The sequence below is a fragment of the Chlamydotis macqueenii genome, chromosome 14 (assembly GCF_036417535.1).
Source record: "Chlamydotis macqueenii isolate bChlMac1 chromosome 14, bChlMac1.mat, whole genome shotgun sequence".
Classification (NCBI taxonomy): Eukaryota; Metazoa; Chordata; class Aves; order Otidiformes; family Otididae; genus Chlamydotis; species Chlamydotis macqueenii.
The window spans coordinates 198430-220405 of NC_141569.1; the positions used below are offsets into that span (position 1 = coordinate 198430).

General features: G+C 38.0%; 2 protein-coding genes across 4 annotated transcripts in view; one reads left to right on the plus strand and one right to left on the minus strand.

The window, feature by feature from the left end:
* The window catches only part of INSYN2B (inhibitory synaptic factor family member 2B), a 35596-nt gene extending 14688 nt beyond the window's left edge, over positions 1-20908 (minus strand). For 2 of the 3 annotated variants that reach the window (XM_086759127.1, XM_086759130.1), the window contains exons 1-2: positions 20742-20908; positions 630-1020 (exon numbers count right to left, since the gene is read on the minus strand). The gene's annotated coding sequence lies outside the window, so the exon portion shown is untranslated. The remainder of the gene's footprint in view (positions 1-629; positions 1021-20741) is intronic. The other variant, XM_086759128.1, reaches the window with a different exon arrangement.
* DOCK2 (dedicator of cytokinesis 2) overlaps positions 1-21976 on the plus strand; it is a 184647-nt gene that overhangs the window by 92157 nt on the left and 70514 nt on the right. The gene's annotated exons all lie outside the window — the stretch shown is intronic.

Consider the following 21976-nt stretch of genomic DNA (forward strand, 5'->3'; position numbering starts at 1 on the left):
CCCACATTTTGGCCCGGTCTTAGTCCTCTGTTTCCACCTGTGTGCCCCGGTTTTATGCCTGGCCCTTGGGCAAAGAAGTAGCTGTGGCGAGCTCCTACTGGAGCACTGAGGGTCCAGGCAAGCAAGCACTGCTGATACAGCCACAGATTTCTGCTGATCCAAATTTATTTCTGTCTGGTCAGGACAGATGGACTGGTGAAAAGGTTGTCGGGAAGTATCTTTCCAGCATAAGCAGAAGCTGGGTAAGTTTCTTGGAGCTTTAAAAAAACATGGGGGAAGTGTGAAAAGGAATAAAAGGCAAAGTCAGCGATAGCTTTTTGGGCTTCCTTTTGTTTTGTTATACATCAAAACTTCACTAATTAAAAATCTTGCATTAAAAACCTGTACATTTACTTTTACAGGAAAAAGTGCATGCTCCCAAACCCTGCAAAATCCAGCCAAGTACAGCTTTATTTTCCTTGTTGTGGCCTCTTTAAATGTAGTGGGATGCTTTATGTTTCTGTAGTGGTTTTATTCACAATACCTCAGCTAATCTTTTAGAAGGTGGTTATATTTATTCAGTTAGAGCTTCGGGGTTAATTTCAAAATGGCAAAATTCTGAAATGACAAGGTTTTAATGTTCAGAAGACTTATCTAGTATCTTTCTGAAAGCGCAGTTAGACAGCCTAAACTCCGTTGTTTCATCCTTGCCTTTTGAACATACAGTGTAAGCTCTACCTACTAAACAGAGACAGTCACCAGCTTAATCTGCTAACGTTAACGTGAAACACCGTAGTCCAATTTCCAATCACGACTTTTCTTCAACTTGCAACTATCCAAAACTTGTTGAGGATGTCAGAGACTCAAATGAGAGTCAAGTTCTTCCTTTTACGAAGCTGACATTCAGTGGCAGCCCATGGTGATCACAGGTATTTGTTATTAGCCAAAACCACAGAGCAAAGGCAGTCTATCACGCAGTGAGTGGCTTGGTATGCAAATCTTGATGATTTCACCAAAGTTTCTTCCAAAATCTCATTGAAACTGAAACAAAAAGTTTTCCTCTTCTGAATGACACCTTTAAGACTAGAAAGAAGAAGTTTTAACTAACAGATTTTAGGTAATGCTTCTTGCACAAGGAAATTAATGTAAATATACTGAAAGTAACAGTGAACTTCAAGGAGGCTTCTGAAGGGAAAGATGCAGAGTCTATAAAGTTAAGACAATCCCCAGAAAGTGCAAATTTGTGGTTTATTTTGATACACAGGAAGAAGTTGGCAGAGAAAATGAAAGATGAAGCTACTGAGAGAGACTTTTAAATGGCCTCTGTGTGCAGGGGCCAATCTCTGATCACAACAAGGAGTCTTATTGCTTTGGGTCCCACAGAATAAAGCAAAAAGCTATTTATGAAGGTAAATGTGTTTATTATAAAAGACAGAATAATTTGTGTAGCATAGTTTGTTATCTGGAGTTTTCTCCAGTGCACAGGTTGTCTTGTGTGGTATTCCTCTCTTAGTTATTCTCATGGGCCAGTACACAGAATATCCTGTCCCGATTGCGTGCGCTGCTGCGGAAGGGTTCTGTGTATGTTCCTGTATGTGCTCAAATGGTCCCAGTGCAGTGGTTTTAGTCATGCTGAACGAACCTTGATTGAGGACCTAAGAAGAAGGCATGAACATTTTATGAATCTTGCTAGCAGGTTTTGTGAACCACCTCACGGTGGGATCGAGGTGAATGGAGAGGAGGATCTAACACAGATTAGTAATATAGGGTCGGTTGTAAGTGTCTGCCTTCAGAAAGGGAAAATTTTAATGATGGAAGAGATTATAGGATTTAATCTCTGAGTAATACTACTGGAAGATTTGAAAATTGCTTCAGGTTGGTGAGTCTGGGTAGAGAAGATGCTGCAATATTTGCTGCAATATTTACTGCAGTGACAAATGGACTTAGCGAAGCAAGTTTTAGGAATGAAAATGGAATGTGTTTTGGCTATACTTGCATTGAGATGATGCAATGCCATTCTGCTTGAAGATGCACTGAAAGATAAAATAATGATGATCTTATTTCTGAATATAATTTTCAGAACTGTGGTACTTTATTCTACTCCAATAGAAATAAAAGTTCAACCATCTCCTCTGAAGAGATGTTACGTTCTGTCGGCTATTTCAGAGCAAAAGGCTTCATGGATTAGAAAAGTTTCTATCTCAATATTTCTTTTGGAGGATATATTGGAAATTGTTAATACAAGGTTTACTCTCAGGAGATAAGATACAACACATACTTTTAAGCGAATAAATTCAGTCACATATATATAGTTCACAAATTGGATTTTTTTTTTTCTTTGCAGTGTTAGTTTGCAAAGACAAGTGTACTTAAAACTGAGATATTTCTCTTGAAGAAATGCTTGAGTGCCTACAGGGAGATGGAGGTTATCCAATATGACAGATTGGTGAGCTGGAAAGTGTCCAAATAGCTGTTTCATAACATAAAATTTCAGCACCCTTTCTCATATAAATCTGGTATTCTACTATTTTCTTTGATAGCTGAAAAAATACAGGGAAGTACCTGATGTTTCCATAAAAATATGCATACATACTATACCTTAGATGACTGTAAAATTATATCCAAGGTTTCTAAAATGTTAACATATCTATATCTACACGTAGATGTATTTATATGGGTAGCTTGCGCGTAGGCGGATACACACAGCTGTGTACGTATGAGAGCATGCTGCTGTGCAGGCGTTAGCACTTTGATTACAGATGTATGTGTTCATGAAACTTCTGACCTTTTTCTTTGATTATCTAGTTATAACCGCTATGCCTGTTGCACCAACCAAACTGAATATTTTTCCCGAGTAGCAAATTTAAAGGCTCCATGTACATGGTTCGTTCCTCTAGTGATGGTTTGCCACTCCCCACCACCTTTCTCCCGTGTGTCTCTGTTGAGAAGACTGCTGTAGGAAATGTATGCCATGTATTTAATGTGTGGGGTTTGGCACCTTTGTTCTGCTATCCCTTGCCTGACCGGAGACTTTTGGCTTTTGAGCTCTGGGAGTTGCTTTATGGTTTGTTTTGTTTGGTTCGGTTTTTTTTCTTCCTGCTACTCCCTTATCCTCCTTGATATTTCAGTCCTATTTCATAGTGTATGTTGATTTTTTCCAGTGGAATATCAACAATAATTAAAAGTAGTAACATCTGGTGGTTCCATATGTTTATTGTCTGAATCTTTGGGCTTGTTTACTCAAAATCATAGGGCAGGTGAGGAAAAAGATCCGAAGTGTGATTTTACTCCCTTGGTCTTCCAGAACGTTAACTTTCATTCATAGTAGACATGCTGAATTTTTTCTTCCTTTACAACGTCTAGCACCCCTGTTTATTTTTGAGCATAGGTAGTCTGCATCTTTTCTAGACAGAAGGTGGAGAGGCCAAAACTACCTGAAGTGTCTCATGAGGATTCTATAACAAAATCCCTTCCCATCGTTCCACAGGATCTTGTTTGCCATCCTCAGAACAATGGATGAACTTTGTTGTTATGACAGAGAAGTAATTTGATTACAGAATTGGCTTTTCAGTGCTTGGCTTACACTAATACTTTTCAGGATTCTTTCAATATGGGATCTTGTGTTACGCACAGATCTATAGTATTATTGACATTCATGTGTTGGCTGCAACATGCAGGGATAGCTTTTGCCTTTTAAAATGCATCGCAGTGTAGGTAAGTACGTACCCAACTGAAGCCACAACCTGCCTAGAGAGAGGGATCGGCAATAAGGACCCAAACTGTGGTTGTGCAATATTTCCATTTGTTTTAACGTTGGCAATGTATTATTCAAATTTGAACTCCATTCCATTGCATACAGAGAAAAGATATCTTTAGTTTCAGTCGTGCTGATTCAGACAAATAGAAACCATTTATTTCCTTATTGGACTCATTTTATCTTCCTATAAGTAAAGCTCATTTTAGGAAGAAGAAACATAATCGCTGCCTAGACTTGCATACACTGAACATGATTCTTCTGTCTTCATTTGTGAGCAGCAGAACTCTGATTTGAATGTAATATGCTCCTCTCCAAGAGAAGTTCAAACACTAGCAAAATGATACTGCGCGTGTTGTTAAGTTTCAGTTGTTTAGGAAAAGTTATGAGGATGGTTGTGTGCCCTTGAGAAAAATATCCATGCAGATCTGAAAAGTATGTAACTGGAAAAATTTTGCCACCTTTTCTAACAATGTTCTCAAGTTTTATAACATGCTACTGTTTTATTTGCTATGCTTCTGTATTTTGAAAACATCATAATGAAATTCAGGTATTTTCCTACAGTAACTATATATATTGGGAATGCCTGGTAATATGACACCGTCTGACCCAAGGTGTGTCATTTTCATTGTGTGCATTTATGAATAATTGTTGGTCAATGTAACATAGCCCTTGGTTATTGAAGACAACGTTGCTTTCTCCGAATAGGCTGTTCAGTGCAGCAGTGCGCTCAGGGTGAGGAACCTTGGACGAAGGGCTAATACTGGACACCGTGATTGTATTTAAAACACGTGGGCCCCTCTGCATTAGTACTGCGGTGTAAGCCTGGCTGAGAGTCCGAGTGTTGTTTCTCGCTGCAGAGCTCCCAGCTGACCTGAAGGTATGATTTACAGGTCAGAACGGGCTCTCAGGGAACCTGTTGAGAATATGACTGAAACAACTCTGATTTTTCTCCTCCTGTGCAGTGAGAAGGCCCAGGGGTTAGCAGTGGCAAAGAGAGGAGTCCAGCGTTAGGCCTGTCTGGACAGCTGGGAGAAAATAAATGTTGCCTTTGTTCCGTCACTCTTCTATTAGCCTTCCTTGTTAAATTGAATATGCAAACTGTAACTAGAGTGAACATTGTTATTCAAAAAAGAGTGTTGCCTCTTTTGTGTACTGGCTTATATACTTCAATTTTCTGTGCAGATTTGTTCTGAATTCCTCAAGTAAGAAGTTACTGTATTAGGTGTTTGTAAAAGTGTGGCTACTTTTATCCATGCGTGTCTGTCTTTGATGGAGTGTTTCTTCCGTTCCTGTCCACTTGGATGGTGCATGATACATTCTTCATCTTAGAGTTGCTGGGTGAATATGAAAGCAAGAGTATGGGGGTCATACTGCTTTTGCACATTAAGAGCTGTTTTCCTTTTGAACTATGGATACGTGGGATGTATCTAAGAGATCTGAATTCAGAAAAAAAATGGCTATTTCTATCTTAAACCATTTAAAACTAGAATAAAGTACTTGCTGAAGACTGACTTCTACATTTAAGTTGGTTTCATCATTACAATATTTATTTACTTCTAGTCAAAAGAGTTGGTTTTTTTTAATTTGCTGCAGCCCCTTTGCTTTCATTGGTTTCTGTATTCTGTTTTTTCATTTATCACTGCAGAGCAAGAAGAATGACATGGCAAAGATGAGTCCAAAAATATTTAGCAGTCTGCTGTGCTGCAGCTGTGCATAGTGCCTTGTAAGCATCGTTTTCAGTTGTGGTTCTTCAGGATCTCCATTTTTTTTTTTGTCACTTTGGTAGGTGGGAGTATTCAGTAAATGTAAGGAGTTAGCTGTTACTCATATCATAAACTTTCTGGATGTATTGGAAGACAGTGAGAGAAGAAACCATGCCAGGTTCTTGCTAAAACATATTTTCCTAAGGCTTCTGGGTTTCCTACGGAATATTGAAACCTGGGTGGAAAGATTGTGGCAGATCTCATCATGGTAAAAGAGCTGGAATTTAAAATCGGCGTCTTGAGGCTTTTTTACCTGTATTCCTTCAGGCCAGTGTATGATATCAGAAATGCAAGTGGCAGGATATTTCGTCCTCCTGAGATGTATTTTGTGTACTTAGCAGAATATACCTTGCTGCATCTCTTTCCAGCTGCTGGTTTTGAAAAACATTTTCAGTGTGAGGGAATTGAATTATGGCAGTTTAGAGACTGAGTTACAAGAAATTGGCTGACAGTAACCGCTGGAGAGGCTGAAATTATGCTTATTGGCTTTGACAGGATATATGCAGAGAATGACATTTCCCATAAGCTCCCTACTTCTGGTGTGAAAAGCTGCAGGTGGAGAAAGAGCGTAGGTTGAGATATAATGAGCTGGAGACTCCTCTGACAAAATCTGGTATCGATTGTGATCATGGCTAATTTGCAATATCAGAGCAATCCTTTCTCAGGTTTCATTGTTCCGGATGTAGTCTGCTAAGACAGTCTCATGTACTGACGTACTCTTCTTTCAATGTTTCATGAAATTCTTTGAATGCTTCGTGAAAATGAAGCAGTAATATAATTGTCAATAAGGTTGATATTTTGGATTCTTGAGCGAATTGTTTCATTCTGTCCTCCACCTGCAATGAGCCAGAATTACCCATTTTTGAGAGGGACTGATAGGAGTAGAGCAGGAGAGAAACTGCTGTTTATTCCTGCTATAAGTCATTTCACTTCAAGATTCACCCAACTGATGATGTTGGAGACTTCAGTGACATGTATTTTGGGGGATTACTGTTAAATACATGAGATTTACGTGATAGAAGAGTCTCTGGGCATGCTTGTTCTTTTCCTTTTGCTTTGCATTTCAAATTTTAGGTCTATTTCATATTGTCCATAGTATAGGCATTAGGGAAACTCAAAGTTTAGATTTATAAGACTGAAAAATATTTGTTAAAAACACAAAACTTAGTATCCTGACTGGCTATTTAACAACCCAACGGCTTGATGTTGCTAATAGTGAGAAGTGATGGCACAGGTATATTCTGCTTTGCTTGCATCTGAGTTGTTGTACTTAAAATCACAGAATCACAGAACGGTTTGGGTTGGAAGGGACCTTTAAAGCCCATCCAGTCCAACCCCCTGCAAGGAGCAGGGACATCTCCAACCAGATCAGGTTGCTCAGAGCCGCGGCCAACCAAACCTACTTCTCTCAATCCATGAGAAAGGTTACAGGTTTAGTTTGTTTCATAAGGCATGTTGTTGTTATGAAGGCTTTTTTTTTTTTCAGTCATGTTTTCAGTCTGGCACACCGACTCACCTGTAGTTCTGTATGACTTTATTTTGTCATTTTATAGTCCACTTCCACCCTGTATATTTTAATGCTTTGCTATTCGATGTTGCTTGTGACGAGCACAGATTGTTATGCAGGGCACGTGCCTTTAAAATTGAATTGTAGCATCGTTATTGCCTGACTACCTTTTCTAAAGGTAGAGAGAAGTTGCTTTTCAAAAGCTTTGCTGTTTGTGAGGAGAGGATATGGAGAAAAGTCCGCTTAAGTTAATTATTTGCAGCTGAAAAATAATGTAACCTTACAATTGCTCTCTAAGCTTTGCATCACTCCCAATGTTATGAGCCCGAGGCACTGAATGTGAGCTTCTCTGGGGCTCGTTCTTTGACACAGATACCAATTCTAAGTTACAGCATTATTGCTGTGTGTAGCATTTTAAAATATATTTAGGGCTAAATATTGTTCTTTCTTCAAAGCAACAGAACGACAAATCAGTCAAATCTGGTCCCGCTGGGGTAAGACAAACAACTGGACGATTTATTCTCATATTTTATTCAAATACTATTTGTTTATCTTTTTGATTATTATTGCTCTCTTAGGACAGTTTGTGAGAGTTTAAAATTGTCTCTGTACTAACAGGTACTGAGCAATGTGGAGTATAAAAAAAAAACAAAACAAAACAAACAACTTTGTTGGTATTTAGAATGTAAATGTGCTTATCTTCGTTATCCAGAGTGTTTTTGTCAAAGCAGTAAGCTGGAAAAGCCCCGAGTTGCGTAGGGACTGGACACTCAGCTGTAATGCAGATGTCCTTGAACACTGAAGTACTGGGGGTGACATGTTAAAAACAAACAAAATCTCAGAGGACAAATTTACAGTTTCAAATTTACAATTCACCTTGTACCTCTCTTTGTGAACTAATTGCTTTGGTATATTCATCTTGTAATCTTGCTAATCTAGCTAATTCGCTATCTCTTAATATTAGGTTTAAAACCCCTACGTAAAGAAAATGAGACTCTGCAATTAGAGGTTGTTATTGGGATGTCACAATGTCCTAAGTTAAGGGCTGAGATTCAGTAGCTGTGGGTCTTTTGGCACACTACATAATTATGCATCTAGAAACAGAGGATGAAGCAGATTATGTGCAATTCTGTAATTTTAGGAGGCTAAAATACAGTAAGATCGTGAAGTGGCTTTTAGTGCATGTAGTGAGATAGTAAAATCAATATGATATTTAAAACAAAGTACAATGGCAGAAAAAAAAGTGAAGTGATACTTTAGTATGTGTTGAGATACTGAAGTATCTAATATATATATATATATATGTATGTATGTATGTATCTCTATATATATCTCCTGCTGGAGGCATTTAGAATCAACTGGATGCTGTGCCTCATCTGTCCTGGAATGCCTCCAAAAAGCAGAGCTGCTATAATCTGCTGGGAAAAAAAACCAACAAAAACCAAACCAAAAGTGTAGATAAGCATTTTACTGTCCTCTTGGGAAAGGCGATTCTTAACCTTGTTGAGTCTCTAAGATGACACAACACAAAGGAAGGTAGGTCAGCCTTTAATGACCGGCTGATGCGTTCACTGAAGGAAAGATTAAGATCCATGAAGACACCAAGGGCTCTGAACCTTGCTGAAAAAATTAACAGCCTGTCGCTTCTCTGGGCATCATAAGCAAATGTCCCTGTGACGTCAAGGGCAAAACAAAAGCCTGTTTCTTTGCTTTTTCTCATGTCAGGTATTTCTTCATGTCTGTATCTTGTAACTGATTTTATAACTTGTATAAATTCAAATTTTATTTTTAGCTAGCAGAGTTATTAGATAGTCAGAGAGGTTAATCATTGATAGGCATGTCTAATAAATCTGCACTGTCCTGAGCTATGTGGCACTTGCTTGTCATTTGTGTTGGGTTTTTTATTATTCGGTCTTTACTCAGGCTGGCATCTTGGAGAATTCCAGAAGTTATATGTGGGAACTGAAAGAAGCGTAACTCAAAAACTGCATGGAAATAAGTATCCTCACAAAAATCTTGTTTTCTGAAATTAGTTTTCCCCAAACAAAGGCAGTAGACTTTGAAGGAGATGGGAAGATAGCGTACAGGTAGTGGCCTCCACAGATTAATAGAAAGTCCTGTTCCTCGTATGCTGTGATGTGAGATCCTTAAAAAGTAATATGTAAGTTAATCACAGAAGTAAATGCATATTGCTTTCAAATCCGTATCCCTGTGCGTTCTGGTGCTCTTTTAAGTGTAAGACTGCAGAATGGCCCATGTAATCGAGTATTTTACGTGACTGTAGCATCTCTAGTGACTTGGAGAAGAAAATAGCAATCTCTGCTCTTAAGTGGCTACATAATATGTAATATGGCCTCCCCTGCTTCGGTGTCTCTGGAATAAAGAGCAGCATTCTTCTTTTTTGTATCCCTAGGATGCTCTCCTGGGGCCTGTTATTGTGGTGTCAGTAATTTTATAGAAATTACTTCCTTTCTTCATTATGCCATGTAAGCAGTACATTGCCTTAGTGGCTCTGCAGTGAGATTATTGTCACAAAATTGTATGGTTTTCATTTTAACAATAATTTCATTGTAAAAGGTCTCCTTGGGAATAGCTTCAGGTTTAACTCGGGGAAGTAGCAGTCTGAGTCAATGAACACTTTGATCTGCATTCCTGCATTATTAACAAGGCAGATATAAACATAAAGCATGTAGGTGTGGTTTCTTTGTCTCGTTCCAAACATGACTGTGCATGCAGTTTTTCCAGCGTTTTCCAGATAAAGTTGAACAAGAAGCCAAATGACTACCTTGGCACAAAGTTGAGCAAGGCAGGCAACCTAGAATCTGTTAGAGAAGTTTGGGTTATCTTAGATTGAGTTAGCAAAAATAATTAAGTATGCATTTCAATTTCTTTTGGTTATTTTTTGTCTTGTAAAATTAAAAATACCCAACCACAACACTTAAAAAAAATTTATAGAACCCACAAAAGTGTTGCTGAATGTAATCTGTCAATATTGTTATGTAATTCTTGTAACTGTAAGTCCAGAAAAAGCCGTATAAGGCAAGAATATAAGGCTGTCTAACTGGCAGCCTAAAGGCATAGATATCCTTGTATAACAGGAGTGACCTAGTTCAGTGCAGTATCTTTTTTTTTTTTCTTTCCCCAGATGTTGATAGAGATGTTTGCATTCCTAGTATTACTTGTTTCGTGAATAGCTTCCAGAAGACCATAGAATTCACCTAGTTATGTCTGGTGCAATAATTAAAATTTCTCTATCTGTTGTCAGGCTGTTAAGATTTATCTGGTACACTTTACATGTCTTTATGATACTGCACAGGCTTGGACGTGAGGTTGTTTTCTCCTTTAGCTGGTCTTGAAATGCTGATGTGCCCCAAACCTGTTGGGGAGCACCAGTGATAAAGGAGGAAGGGCCACCAACAGAGAAATGCATTTGAACAAGGGTTTGGTTTGGGTTTTTCTCATCTTCTAACAGTGGCCAGCCTGAACTACTCTGCCAGCCCACGGTCCGTATCCTACACATACATTTTCTTCAGTTTCTTTGCAACCAAAGATCCTCTTCCCTACCCAGTGATGTGCAATTGTGAATTATATTTTCTTTAATTCAATAGAATGCATTGTCTCTTTCTCTCACCCCCAAACTCCTGGTGACTGTATTATCAGTTTCCTGTTTTCATGCTTGATCACTCTGTTCTTCCAGAGCATCTCTGACTTGAGCTGTGCAACCTGCTAAGTACGACCTAGTGTCCTGGAACTCTCTAATTTCAGCACTGCCATTTAGATTTTTTTTTTTTATATATCATCTAGAAGGGGTAAGGGAGCTCCACTACTGTTCCTGTATTTAAAATTTGCTCCTTCTCTATTGCCTTATTCTTTTGGCATGCTATTGATGCCATGTATACGCTATTCTTTCTCCTCTTGTTTGGTTGTAAACTACTTTGTGTCTTTGCATTTTTTACAAATGAGTTGTAATTAGTTGCTAAAATTGTTTAAATGTTTATTGTATTCAATAATCTCAGAGTTCAGGACATTGTACCAAGGAGAGATAAAAAAAAAAAAGTTATTTTTATCTTACATGGCTGCAGTACTATGTTAAAAAAATCAATAGCCTTAGTGTAGTGGTAAATGCTTTTTTGGAACATGTCTTGTAGATATAAGAAATTCTTTGGGAAAGACTGTATAGCATGTTGTGCTGTCTTTTTTTTTTTTTTTTTTTTTTCTTTTAAGAAAAAATATACTACTGAATTCCTAGTGTTAAGTTTTGTTTTAAGCTATGAAATATTAGCAGCATCTTTTAAAATAAAAACTAGGCAGAACAAGTTACTTTTTTTTTCTTTTTAGTAAAATATGCCGTGAAAACTAAAAATTATCTAAACAGGAAATTTGATTCCAGTCCCCTCTGAAGTTAAATAAGAGGGTGAGAATTACCCCTAGTTTTCCAAACTCTTTTTCTTAATATTACAGGTTGCAACGATAGTTCTGAGAGGGCTTTGTTTGAATAGGAACCACACAACAGATCACAAGACGCAGGTTTAAGAAGCTGTAACGTAACATTCAGCTCAATGGGTTTGTGCTAACTGAACTGAGAAAAGAGTTTGTAAAACATATCACAATGATGTTGTCAAGAGGTGTGTTCTCTTAAAATACCCTGAAAATTCTTTCCCATATGTGATGGCATAGCATCTACCAAATGCTTGTTCTGACCTTCAGTTCTGTGCAGGTGAGTGTATGGTATATTTGTTATTAAATTAAAATGTCAAAAAAATTACTTGCTTCATAAACAGGTCCTTTTGTATTATTTCAATGGAGTGGCATAATAAGGATGATTCTACATACCATGATAAGCTTTATACTACTTTTATACAGTAGTATAGTTCTGAAACCGCTATTAAATCTAATTGCGTTAATATAGAAATGTAGTTAGGGGAGGTGTAGGTTGCAATAGTTCCAATCATAATCTTTCTTTTCTATATGTGTTGTTAGATATATACTGATGCTCCCACATATTCTGTATTGTGGTGGCTAATCATAAAAATAAGATCCTTATTAGACTGTTGATACCTAAACTAAATATCAGAGACATAAATAATTTTTCATATATGCCGTTTCTCTGGCACTCTGACTCATTGATCAAGTCTGCTTACATATGAGTGTGATTCTGATTTTGTTTGTTTTTTGCTAGGAATGCAATTCCCTAACGCTTACCTGCACTCATTATTTCTCTCTTGGCTAGGTTCAGGAGAAGGTGTTAGCACCCTGGTCTGTTAGCGATACAATCTATATATAGATTAAATCCCAGTTTAGCCATTAGGAAAAATAAAAAAATTGCTGCAAATAACCCTGAATATTTTAGCAGTAAAGCAACACAGAGAGAAGTGTTTCTCTTTGGTGTGGAGTTGTCATCCTCTGAAGCTGTTTGTATGGTCCGATGATATGGCACCACAAAATATTTTTATATTCATGTTTGCTAAAATGGTGGAAAAAGTTTGAAAATCAGTTTGTGTTTGGGAAGACCTATTGTAACACAGTGCTGTTGCATCTATATTCGCTATTTATTCTGAGGAGGATTTATGTTTGGGGTTTTTGTTCGTGTGAGGTGTATTTCAGAATGAGGACATCATTTGTTGTCAGAAGGATTTAGTGCCAAGGTAGCAGAGGTGACGCCTTTGAGCATGCTTGTGTCTGTTACAAAAAAAAAAAAGTACCAATACGGGAAGTAACGCCAATGTTTTGTCATACAGTTGTGTAACGTTTTTCTTCTGCCTTGTTTAGTGTGAATGGGGGGAGAAGACAGACAAAGAAAATGCACGTGAACTGAGTGGCCCATGTGGAGGAGTTCAGTCTTGTCCTGTTGCAGCCGTAGGGTTTGGAGCCTCCCAGACTGCAGGCATTGAGCAGCTACAGACAGCCACACTACTGATGGAGCATAAGCGTGTTCCCCGATTCGGTTCTTCAATGAAATTGCTACTTCTATATTCATCCTAGTTATCTAGTAGGTACATAATAAATCCAGCTCTCCTTGGGCTGCTGTAAAGAGTTACTAAAGCAGTATTCCTTATTTGCCAGAGCTCAGGTATCACGTAGTATTGTGACACAATCCCTCCAGAAGAGATTAGCATGTGCACAAGTTATTGGTGCAGACAGTGCTGGTTTGGCAAGTTTCTCTCTGTGTTATCACAGTTGCAGGACGCTTTGTTTCTGTGATACTATAACCGAGACTGAATCAACTGGGACACGTTAGAAGTGGCATTCCTTAAAAAGAGCCATACCTAAGAAGGATGCTTATTTGGCAGACTTTTGCAGAATACCCACTGGAAGGTCATCCTGCAGTTTTTAAAATTTCATCCTTCCATGTTTATACATCTGTTCCCATGGGTTTTTCCTCCTTTCACTAAGTATTCCCTGTGGGTCCTATTAACCAGCTTACCCAAGATTCAATATGAAGAGGTCTTTGTCTTAGATTTTTTTTTTTTTTTTTTTTTTTCTATGAGCTATCTTCTCTAGCCAGTTAATTTGCTAACTCCAAGATTTTTTTTCATGTTTAAAAGTGGAGCTCACTTTTAAAATGAAGGTACATAAAAATGAAAAACCTAATACAAACCCATCTTGGATATAACATACATATTTGATATTTCAGATACAAAATAAAACTGTTCCAACAGTTGCTAGTTACTCCTTTACTTTAAAATGAAAATAGGATTTCTGTGCACTTTGTCCCTATTTTCATCTGTGGCAGAGAGCAGCAACTTGACAGAACGCTATGAAGTTCATATAACACCTTTCCACAGCATGGCTGGCTTTAAAAGCCATATAGTATTTTATCCTGTGTAGGAGTCACAGTTAGAAAATTATATGACGTTGTATGCATGCTGTGTTACACAAAGATTTATGTCAGTACATCTTCCTTCCAGGACAGAAAGGTCCCCATTTATGCAGACTGGATACATTTTACATTGTTTTCTGTTGATGTAGGACAGACTCTATTTGAACTCTGTGGATAAATTTGTGTGTATATTGGAGCTCCTGTGTATATGCACGCTTGAATCTGTCTCAGTTCTCTTGTCCCCTCCTCTAGCTGTGAAAAAGGGAGGAAGATGATTCTAGTGAGGGTCCCTTTGCCACGGCAGTGTTGGTAAACAACGGAGTTAACAGGGCAGCTTCAGGGCAGTCGCCTCTGCATCTCCATTCGTTTCAGCTGTTTTCTTAGCAGGATCTTGAGAATCTTCATGAAAGGTTCAGGATGTTTTGGGGTTTTTTTTTTTGATGCCCCTTCATATATTCACTGTCTAGGTCCTGGAAAAACCTCTTTATAAAGATTTGTGTAATTTCCTGAAGAACAAAGTAGCAAGTTAACTTCTTTTTTTAAGGTACTCTGTGTGTGAAATATTGCTTTAGAGGAAAACATTTAAAGTTCTCCTGGCTTTAGTCTGTGTGCATTTGCAGGGTGTGCTGAGTGTGTCTTTTGTTGACCCTTCAGCACCTCCGCAGACCAGAACAGACCATAGTTAAGACAGCTTTCAACCCACAAGAACAGTAGCCAAAACGATTTAAAAATTCAGAGGTAAAGAGAAATTATTATTCTTCAGAAGAAGCTATAAATACAACAGTAGCTTATTAACTCTTATCGTTTCTCATCTGGTTTTATTGTTCTTTTTACAAAATTTAAGCAAATCACCAGAGTACCATTACAGTACCCTTGATATGAAAGGGGACAAATGACAATTGGAACTGCCAAATTAAAAGAATGTTGGCATTAGCATTAAAAGATTAGGAACAAGTACCAGACTCCTCACATAAAAGTTTATCTGGTTGCTACAGCTGCTAAAAAAGGAATAGTGATTTTAAATAAATTTAATTTTAATTTCTCAGCAATTTGGATCTTATGGCTTACTTAGGCAGAGCTAAGTAAACGGGCAGGCGCCGACCTAGCAGAAGGGTTATCAGACAGGTAAGGCACTGCTGGTTTTAATCTCAGACTGAGATGGCTGCATATTGGTGTTTGCAAATGTTTCGATACTGGATAGCATGTACTTTGACAAAACCAATCTTTATTCTTCAAAAAGAGTGCCTGGTCCTAAACAGAGTTAAAGATTTTTCCGTGAATGTCGTCAACATTTGGTGGCCTAGTAACAAAAATGTTGTGTTTTTGGAAGTTAAAGTGCAGCTGTGCTGTTGCTCAGAAAAGAAATAATAAAATAAAATCTTACGTAATTTATAATAAAAAGTATTGGTGGATTCCTTAGAGATTGCTATTAATTAATCCTAAACATACACAGTTGGTAGATTTGTTAGTGTAATGGTTGTGAGTTGTTGGAAAATTATATTTATTTGGCCTTATTTTCTTTGTAAGATCAGTTTAAAAGCAAGAGGAAAGTTTCTGGAGCTGTATGTATGACTTTGATCAGTTTAAGTAGAACTATTATGGCAAAGCTTTGTTTTAACCATTCACAAATATATTGTATTAGTTCCATCTCTGATCATGTAGTTGAGGTTTAATTTAATTTTTCTGTCTTCAGTGAGTGGAGCTGAGAAAGAACAAAATCAATTACAGGGTGACTTAGTTCTGGGAATACAGAACGTGGCTCTGTTTAGTTTTAAGTAAGTGAATCAGCATCCAAGACATTCATCTTCACAACATGTGTAAATTAAAAATATATGACTTAGAAATAAGAGATGTTACTGCACTTTAATGAACTTAACTTGCTCAGTTCTACCCTTTTTGAGCCAGCTGTTGATCTCCCTTGCCGCCAGTATGTTTTGCTTTCTCGTCCTGTGGAGCTGACAACCTCCTCTGGGTTTTTTCTGCTGTTAAGTATTTACTCTGAACAGAGGGCTTGCTCCAGCTCATCCCAGCTATTATATCACATCCTTCGAGTTCCCAGTTTGGTTTCCAGTCTTGCTAAATGCAAGAGACTGTCCAAACTTTACTACAGTAAATAAACTGGGGATAATATTTTAAATCTTATTTTTCCCTTCTATTTTGTGTGTATGGTGTTGTTGTTTCTATGGAATACTGACTGCATCATCTTCTTTACCTTGGGAATGAGTACACTGGGAGACGTGGCAGGACAAGCCATGCTTTGCCAACTTGACTGACCATCTGGTTTAGTGGCAACAGGGAAATGGAAAAGCACTTTGAATAAGAAATTAGTGAAATAAGCAGCCTGACAGCACTGGGATACTTGGGATTCTCAGTGGATATCTTAGGTACCGGGGCAGGAAGTTTCTTCTGGCCTGAGACCAGTCTGGAAACTAGCTCAAGTAATTGTGGTGAAGCAATTAGTGGATGGCAGAGGAGGAGGGAAGAGATGCAGCATGAAGGTGTATAGATCCCTGAAGGCACGGATGGAAGATTTCGTCTGGTACGGCAGAGCTGAGATTGGACGTGTGGACAGCAGTGGTTACGTGAGGAGGTGAAACAGCTGATTTTTTTGGTAACTGTGCTCTGGACAAGCTGGTTCAGCTTTCAAGCAATGATTGCTCATTCCAAACGACTGCCTTCTCACTTCGTACTAAATAATGCTATCTGTCATTTATTTGTACATATACCTTGAGGATGAACACAAATGGTAATATTCTGGGACAAGTAGGAAATGACACAACTGTGTTTGAACACAGGCTTAAGCACAAGTTAAATAAATTACAGTAGAGTGTTCATCCTAGCCAGAGACTGTAGTAGAAGTTCTGGAGTGGATTTATGGGACAAAACCGAATGACAAAACCCAGCAGCAGCAAAAACATTGCAAAGAATGAAAAATTATCTTTTTGGAATGTTGCTGTGAATTAAACACAAATTTTGAAGTAAATAAATAAAAATAGATGGCAAAGAATATATTATAAAAAGTTATGCTACTTTTGTCGTACCGTAAACCTTTGTCTTACTGTTTTTATGTGTCTGAAAAAGTCTTAAATGAAATAATTTTCGTGTAAACTGAAATAATTTTCAAATTGTCTTGATTGTTTAACTTATAACATACGTTTAAATCTTACAGAGTAGCTGCTATTACGATTTCATTGTGTTATAAATATATATTTTTTTCCATCCGGTAGTCTGCTTGTTTTATAGTTGTACATCCTTTCGGCTAAATCGTATGAATGTCAAGGAAACAGTAGAAGCTAAAACAGCCCAGCATGTTTTCAGTCAGAAATGAAAAGCTGTCAGTAACATGCGGAAACAGGATGCCTAGCTTCTGTTCAGTCAGCTCTAAAAGACAAGGAGACAGAGCCAATGAACTGTATGAATATATAAATGGAAAACTAAAAACTGAGACCTTCTAAGAGGAGATGAATCTGTTATTGTAAATTAATTATTAGTAAGATACACTCATTGGCAGGCTGTAACAAGTCTGTGTGGATTAGGAGGATTCCCCATATCAGACGTATGCTGTGCAGCTGATGAACCCTCAGGTTGTTGCATAGCAGCCTATTCTAATGTTTACATTTCTGTGCTTTTACAGCTAGAAACAGTACGGTGTAGGACAGCATATGCATTGGCAGTGACGTCTATTTCTGGAGAAGAAACAGAACTGTATTAGCAAGTCACTTCAAATTCCTCTTATTTTTTCATTTCAGAGTGCTGGTTTTTAGTGTTTGCATAATACGATAGAGATTTTTGTGCTATCCTGTACACATGCCGTAGTTCTCAAGGGTTCGTGTGGCTTTCTGAGCAACTGTCACTTCTAACTACTGTGCTGCTTCATGGCATCACTCAGCATCTCCTGTACTTTTCTGGTAATTCTGTTGCTCTTTAGCTCATGACACTGAACGGGTGTGATGACTCAATAATTCTGTGCAAACAGTATATTGGGAGGCCTTCTCAATTATGTGCTTGTGCTACAACAGAAATATTGATGATTGTTAACATTATATTGAAACAGTTGATTGGTTAGCTTTTTCTTTAATTATGTTAATGATAACATATTTATCAGTTCTCGTCCAGAAAGACTTTTGCACTTGTTTCTGAACAAAAAGAAAACAAAAGAGAGAGAACTCTCTGGCCTGTAGAAATTCTTGGTCTCACTTTTTCTGTGCACCATTTTTACAGTTATTGTCGCTCACATACACTGAATTCTGAAACTCCTGACTTAACCTGAAAGGAAGTTCAGAATTAAATCTAATCTATGTGGCATGGTCGCTTCATACACCACAAAAATGTTGGATCTTCTGGATAAGATTCTTTGCCCAATATAGAACCTTGTACATTAATCAGATGTAAGCCATCCGTAGTCAATATAGGATTACAGGTGGTGAGGATGGTGGTACGGAAAGGAGTCCTCGTACCCGACATTAATTGTGAGGGTAGGTAAAATGAGCGTTTAAAACATCCAGTATTCTGCTAAAAAGAGGATATAAAAATAACTACATCATCCTTGGCTTTTAGAAGTCTTGGAATTATTAGGAATTGTTGATCTTTGCCTGCTCTTTAGTGATGTAGATGTGGTTACGTATTTACACTCGGGCTCTGTGTCGGTAAAGCCCTCTGTTAATGAGGGTAAATGTAACTTAGGTGCCTACATGAAATCCATATCCTCCTCAGTCCTTCCAGAAGTACACCTGTGTGAAGATTACCCACCCTACACCACTGAAATACTTCTACTAGGTTAGAATCCAAGTGTAGCTTCATTCTTCCTTATTTCTGTTGCTGTTTGGTTTTCCAGTGTGTTTGCTTGCTTTGTTCTGGAGGTGCTAGTATTATTTGAAGTTACTACGGCAACCTGTCCCCATCTGCTATTGTGAAGTATGCTGGGGTTTAGTTGCTAGGTGTTGAAGTTTGATATCTTAGAATATGACCGTAGTGTTTTTCAGATGTTTCTTTTCCTGTCTGTGTCACGTCCACAGCCAACGTGCACTTGAACAACAGTGGAGAAGGTTCCGCGTTCTTTCCCCTTGACCTTAGAAGGCCCTGTTTGTTTTACAGAACGCATCTGTGGTCCCTTTTGATGCACTTTGTATAAACTCAACTAAAACAGCATTTTTGTTACCTTAGCCACTGTTTTGCAGTGTTTATACTGAAGCCAGCTAGCATTTTAGTTAATTTAAATTTTATATTTGTTATGCTTTTTTTTTTAAGTGGACAGGGAGTTTGAATGTTTCAGGAGACATTTTGTCCTCTGTTTCATTTTCATTTGGCTACCTATTTACTTGTATTCCTGCTCCCGATAAAGTGCAATGTTAATGTTATTGATTTCCTTATTTCTTTACCCATTTTTTGAAAGGCTGTTAGTGAATTGGTTAATTCAAACATTAGAATTCAGTGTTGTTTCTTTTCCAGGTTCTTTTACATTTAAATGGAAATTAATGTTTTTAAGTTGGAAGACATACATTTTACTAGATCTCTTCATAGTAGTGCAGTGTATTCTGAGTTATTTCTGTTAATTTTTCCTGTATTCTCTCATCAGTCAAGTATTTATTTTGATACATTTATTTTTTTAATCCATTTGACCTGTTCAGATCAACCTTTTCTGGTCTAATTCATAGGATTAATCCTAACAAGCCTAAGCACAGCTGAAATGTCTTGTTAGGATTCTGTCTGAAGAACTTCACCTTCTCTGCCACAGCCTTGTTTGTACTATTCAATCCCTACGTACGGTACTTGACTTAAGGAAATAATTTTTTGAATCATACTATTCATCACAATCGGTTCTGAAGTTCTGTCCATCTCCTGAGCATAGTCTGCATTCCCAGTATAGTAGATCGATCTTGTGCAGAACTTAGTGTATTTTCAAGCAGTTCATGCTCTTTGCACGTTTTAGTAAGAGGCATTTAAAGAGCATAGGAGGATTTCAGTGAATACCTAGAGGAATTTGCAGATTTCATCACAGCTCACTACAGTCCTGTGTTACACTTGAGTTCTGCCAGTGAGGATGGTGATGCTGCGAGCACATGAGTACTTCAGAGACCTGAGGGTGCCTCTGAGAAGTGAATCTTCATTGCTGGCGTTTGGGGATTAGGAGGGAGGGGCAAGCTTTTAACCTATAAACAAGCTGGAGTTAATTTCTAATAGTTGAGACTGCTGCCAAGAAAATTATTGCCGATCAAACAGTATGTATTTTCCTGCTTTACAGTTACATGGAAATGATGGAGGAAGTTTTTGTAGCAAACCAGCTTTACTGTCACCTTCTTTTTTACATATTATTCAGTCCCACTGATTTTTGCATTTGACAGGTTTGGTTTGAGGTGTTGGCCAGCAATATGTGATCTTTTTATGGCTCTTTTCAGTGATCAAGGTGTATCATCTGTTACTTTTAAAGTCACCATACACAGTTACTAAGAATAGGCATTCTTGCCGTACCATAATCACAGATACAACTAGACACATTTTAGAAGTTGATTTCAACAAAAGAAATAACCTTTTAAAAATCTTTATGCCTTTAAGCAACATAATACATCTAGTCAATGCTTGTGAAGAAATGCTGCTTATTTCAATGAGTGATTATTTAACATGAATATAGAAAGGCATTCAGTGGCAAATGTCCAACTACAAAAATACAAACTGTTTTTCATGTACAATTCTCTAACTTCTGTCAGTAATTCTTTTTCCAAATCAAGGCATCGGAAGAAAAACCCCATGCTATTTCCTTACTGAATCCCTTGCAATTCATTATTACTTTCAGCTATACATTTAACCGCACAGAAGATAATTGTCTGATCCATAACTGTGAAAGTGAACTACTACAGCAGGAAAACCAGCCTTTCTTTTCCGAAGAGCATCAGCACCCGAGAACACAGGATTCCTTACCTGAAAGCTTTCGGTTTCCCTGCGGAAAACGTGTCTTCTTAGTCTTAGAAAGTAGGCAGCCCTCTCTGTAGCACTGATGTTACTCCAAAAGAAGGATTATTAGGTCCTTTCTATTGTCATTCTCAGTGTTTACACGCAAGAAGCGTGCCGGCTGTGCTCCCGGAGGAGTAAATAAATAAATCACGGCCGGAGGCAGCGCCGAGCGCGCAGCAGCGCTGCCGTGTGGCAGCTCGGACCGGTAGCGGGCACTGCCCCCCTCCGCGGTGCCACGGCGCGGGGCTGGGCACCACCGGCGGCAGCTGCTGCTCCGGGGGCCTCGCTGGTGCAGCAGGAGCGTACAGCCAGGCAGAGCTGAACAGAGAATCCGGGCAGTACCGGGTGGAAAGGAAACACTGCTCAGAGGAGCTGGGGAGTCCCTTGCATCAGTTCTGAACCAGTGTGAGGAAAACATCCAAGTAAATCGAGACGATGATTTTGCGTGCTCATCTACTTCCTAGTCTCTTAATAAAAACAAAGCGTTGAAAGCAGGTTCACTTTTAAAACAATGATTTAAACTTCAGCAGATTATAAGGCATCAATAAGGAGGATTTTTCACTGTTTTAAAGGAAAATTGCTAGTCATTAGGCTCACTCTTACTGCTTGAGAGATAAACGTCACTTTCAGTAAATTAAAGTGCTTATAAATAATTTTACATATTACAGCATTTTTGCTTTAGGAACTGAGAAAAATAAAATATTTCCTTTTAAGGAAGTTTAAAAGTTTAGAGACATGAAAATAATAGTGTTCTATAAAAGTTTTATGGAGTTCTGTAATTGCTACTTAAACGCCTGCAGAATGTAGGAGATAACCTTCCTTGCAATATTTCTTCCTGTGAATAGCCCATGTTTCTAGAATGATTAAAAAAGTTTTGTGCTAATATATTTTCTTCTTATGCATCCTTAATGGAAGAATCTTGGGCATCACATGCCTTTTAGGAGTTTTAAGGTAATACTGAGTTGTACTTTATATAGAAAAGCTTTCTTGTCTCAATGTGTGTTTCCATAGTGTTTCATAAATGATGCAGCTTTCTCACCAGAGCCTACCCCTTGTCAGGTTCGCTTTTGAATCAGCCTTTTTAAGTCTTCAGTATGCTTCTTTCATCTGGGCTTGCAAAAGCTTGACTATTACTTTATTTTTACATATATAAAAGGATTTATTAGGCATTTTGAGTAGTTCAGCTTTAGAAAGAATAGAAT